The following is a 5,000-nucleotide window of genomic DNA, read 5'->3' on the forward strand; positions in this document are numbered from 1 at the left end:
TCTGTGTTGACTTGCATCCCAAAACGTTCGTAGGCAGAGTTGTATGCATCAGCTAACGACTGCAGGTCCCCTGCCGTCTGACCTGGGGTGGCATTGTCGTCAGCATACTGTAGTTCTCGCACTGCACACAAGGTGGTCTTGGTTCTGGCGCGGAGTCTGGCGAGGTTGAAAGCGCCTCCATCCATGCGGAAACGTAGGTCGACTGAGGGTGTCTGGGGGAATCTCGTTGAGCATTGCTGCGGTGTATAGCGAGAAACACGTTGGGGCCAGAACGCAGCCCTGCTTCAGGCCGCCGTTGATGGGGAATGGGTCTGAAAGAGAGTTCTGGTGGCAGACTCTTCCAACCATTCCGTCATGGAGGGCACGCACCAGCTTGACAAAATCGGGTGGGCAGCCATATCTTTTGAGGACAGCCCACATGGCAGGTCGAGGTACTTTGTCGAAGGCCTTTTTCAAATCCCAGAAGATGAACATTATGGGCTGTTGTTGTTCGAGGCTCCTCTCTTGTAGTTGTCACGCACAGAAGATCATGTCTATGGTCCTGCGGGAAGGTCGAAAGCCGCACTGGGACTCTGGCAGGACGTCTTCTGCGAGAATAAGGAGGCGGTCAAGGAGAATCCGAGCGAAAATCTTATTCGCGATGCTTAGTAGTGATATATATATATATATATATATCTATATATAGATCGATAGATATATTTACACACAGACACACACATATATATAATACATATATGTATATATATATATATATATATATATATATATATATATATATATATATATATATATATATATATATGTATGTATATATATATATATATATATATATATATATATATATATATATATATATATATATATATACTGTATCTATGCACACACACACACACACACACATATATATATATATATATATATATATATATATATATATATATATATATATATATATATATTACATACATAATTATATGAATTCAAAATGGGTTGCAAGAACTATTTTTAACTAAACGTTTCTCTTAGAATTACAATTCTGGTTCACGTTGATGACTTCATTTGAAAACCTGAGACAAAAGAACTAAACCAGTCATTAACGGAGTCAAATTTGCATAACTCGTCTATTCCATTTCACATCCTGTCTTTCATATTCTGTGAAAAAGCTAACATAATTAACCTTTTAATACTACGCCTAAAATCTCCCCTTTCAAAATGGAAACTCTATAATGAAGAAAATGATTTCAGTAAGAAACGATAAAAGTGAATATTATTTTTGGCAAGAACAGTAAGAGAAATGAATACTAAAAGCATAAAGGAAAATTCGAAATGGCTAATTAAACCGAGACTCATTAAATGAGTAATTAAAAATGGTTTCTTTTAATATTAATTTAAAACTAAGAATTTTATGAGCATATTGTCATTAACATCACGTAAATAATTTTCGATATCGAACGGAGTGGCCGTAAAGGTCTTTGAGGTCCTGACGTCAGGATTCTTCAGATATGTTCTCCATAAAGCAATTTTTTTATATATCATCTAATAAGGATTATTTCGTCAAATTTTCTAGTCATAATTTAATCTATTTACTTCTTTATGGGTTATACATTTTAAAAGTTTTCGTATAGTTTTAACGAATAAATATTATATACTCATAATCCATTATCGAAACCTATACTATACAATTTACTCGTTAACTAAGCATCCAAATTCTTTTTACAAGATAATGTCCAGCATAGTTGAAATTCAGTTAAGTGGCTGCGAAGATTTGAAATATGGGAACATAATCAAGTAATTTTACATTGTTTGATAAAAATCGCCTGATGTTGTTACTGTTCTTAAACTATTTTATTTTAATTGTTCATTACTTGTCTTGTAGTTTATTTACTCGTATTTCCTTGTTTCATTTCCTCACTGGGGTATTGTTCCCTCTTGGAACCCTTGCGATAATAGAATCCTTATTTTGCAACTAGAGTTGAGCGCAGACCTCCACCAGGGCAATTTAATTCTTGACCTTTTGGATTGATTTTGTACGTTTTGCTCGTCAGAGACCTTGGCCTTTGACCTTCCAAAATTTAATCATTACCAGTTTTTTACATGACAGTTTAAAATCCATGCAAGTTTCCTTACTTTACGATTAAACTTGTGGCCGTATGGTTGAGGACGGGAATTTGACCTTTTGCTTGCCCTTGACCTTGGATTCGACCTTAACCTTGGATTCGACCTTGACCTTGGACCTTGACATGTATCAATTGGTGTGGATTTTTATACACTCAATATGAACCATGTTTGAAGTCTCTGTGACAACAATGTTCAAACTTTTGGCTAATTATGTGAACTGGATATTTTGCTTGACTGTGACGTTGACCTTGACTTTCCCAAATTTAATCATTTCTAGCTTCACACACTGAAGGAGAGAGAATATATTCTTATTCCATTTACAATACACGATATCAATTACTATCTGGGTTACGGAACACGAGTTACAAGTTGTGAAGTCTTGGAAAATCAACTCTCAAGGCAATTTCCTGTAACAACGTGCTCACAAACAGATAAAATTGAAAATATACTCTACTTCAGTGATATAGCAATAGCGGATAACATATTAATTCTTATGAAGTAGAAGAAACGCAAGTCTTAAACAAGAACAATCAGAGATTTCTGACCTCTACCAAAGGATGACGTTTACCAAAAAAAAAAAAAAAAAAAAAAAAAAAAAAAAAAAAAAATCCGGATCTAGAATCCGGATCCGGTATCGGATCATCTCCAAAGGTTAATGGAGTCTTCCATAACCTAAGATTTATGTGGCGGATATTTCGTATCTAAAATCTAATGGGGTCTTCGATGACCTAAGATCTATCAGTGGTGAAAATTTCGTCAGAATCCACTGAGTAGTATAACAAGATTATTACGTCATATTGTCTGTACTTACGGATTCCTCAACTTTTCGTAGCCCTTTCCATCCTTCATTATATCGACAGAGGAAAATGACGCCTCTTCAGCGTCCTTCGAAGAACCAACGAGTTTCAGGGACGTCCATTTCTACGGAAAAATGGGCCGAGAATAACATAAATGATCAATCTAAGTATTTCATTCTGTGTTACTATATGGAAATGAGTCGTGGTATGACAATGAAACAATTTCCAACAGATTTAGTAGATTTGAGAACAAAGCTCTCAGAGGAATATTGGGAATTAAATGGCAAGACAGAATTAGAAACGAACCACGAGATCATGATGAGGGGTAGATGGAGATGGTTTGGGCATGCTCTTCGCACTCCCCAGGAGAGATTAGTTCACCAAACGTTTAACTGGGCCCCTCAAGGCACTAGACGAGTTGGAAAACACAGGCCTACATGGCTGGGAACTATGAAGGGTGAAGTGGGATATGATGTGTGGAGAAGTATTGAATTAAAAGCTCAAGATAGAGACGACTGGCGAAATCTAACCGAGGCCATTCGCGTCAATAAACGTAGGAGGAGATGATGATGCTGATGGTGATGATATTTCATTCTAAGTGATGTCCAGTTGGACACAGAAATTCTTGGAACACCACACTCTGAGGAAGTGCACCCTGTCACACCCTTACTGCGCGGCGAGTAACCAAACAGATAAAGTACTGAGAGAATACATTAGTGGTGGGTATGGCTGCACACAGGCCCTCTGCACTCAGTAGGGGTGTGACAAGGTGCACTTCTCAGACCGAGGTGTGCCAGGAATTCCTGTATCTAACTGTACATCTGGCGTCTCAATATGAAGGATATCTTAATATAGTTCTGGATTCAGGTTGCTATATAGTGAAGAGAAACTTTGAAATTGCAAATTTCAATATATATTAGTAGGCATATAGGTATTTCGAGGTATTGTCACATTATCAAATTATCATAATTTTTTATAACACTTATGTTTAAACATATTTGCATATTTATTTATCACTAAAAATAACTATGACAAGCAAATATGTTTCATTTTTGATTCACAAACAATAACAGCCAAGATGATGATAATATTTTGAAAAGTAAATTTGAAATTTCAAATTTCCATTATATATCAGTATAGGTAGGCTACTTTATGGGTATTACTTGTAAAGCCTACGTTATCAAATTATTATACTATTTTATGACACTATTCTATTTATACAAATTTATATATCTACTGTATTTATCTCAAAAAAAAAATATTACACGAACTACGTTTCAGATTAGTATTAAATTTAACCAATACCAGCCAAGATAATAATAATAATAATAATAATAATAATAATAATAATGATAATAATAATAATAATAGTAATATTAACAATAATAATAATAATAATAATAATAATAATAATAATGATAATAATAATAATAATATTAATATTAATAATCCGGAACTCGGCATTATATACCAGCTGTCTCTAAAGATTGTGGTTGATAAAAAAAAAAAAATAATAAAAATAATAATAATAACCCGGAACTCCGCATTATATACCATCATTCTCTGTAGATTGTGGTTACTACTACTACTACTACTACTAATAATAATAATAATAATAATAATAATAACAATAATAATTAATAAGAATAAAAAAATTAATAATAATAATGATAATGATAATAATAATAATAATAATAATAATAATAATAATAATAATAACAACAAAATTTTCGATCTTACTGACAAAATATTCATGAAAATAATAATAATAGTAAGAATAACAGTAACGCATTGAGCTCAAATCAAGTCATAATAACCTATATAAACGAGACGACTTTGCGGCTTAGCTGGCGATCAGTGCAAGAACTTCCCCTTTAGAATATTGCATTTTGTAATACTTCTCGGGACTGGCTATTTCTACCCTCTTCTCGCGAACTATTTTGAAAGCCGAAGGGGATAAAATAATTTGGTGGAATATTTCGCTCGATCTCGATCAAAAAGGATAGAATTATGCGCTGCATTTGGAAATCGAGATTGATTTAACGCTTCTGAATTGTATATATTGTAAATGTTGATGATTGAGAG

General features: G+C 33.9%; 1 long non-coding RNA gene across 1 annotated transcript in view; it reads right to left on the minus strand.

The window, feature by feature from the left end:
* LOC137649687 (uncharacterized) overlaps positions 1-3,048 on the minus strand; it is a 171,912-nt gene extending 168,864 nt beyond the window's left edge. The window contains exon 1 of the long non-coding RNA XR_011045822.1: positions 2,930-3,048. This is a non-coding gene — a long non-coding RNA (uncharacterized lncRNA). The remainder of the gene's footprint in view (positions 1-2,929) is intronic.
* Positions 3,049-5,000: the final 1,952 nt, after the last annotated feature.

The sequence above is a fragment of the Palaemon carinicauda genome, chromosome 11 (assembly GCF_036898095.1).
Source record: "Palaemon carinicauda isolate YSFRI2023 chromosome 11, ASM3689809v2, whole genome shotgun sequence".
NCBI lineage: Eukaryota > Metazoa > Arthropoda > Malacostraca > Decapoda > Palaemonidae > Palaemon > Palaemon carinicauda.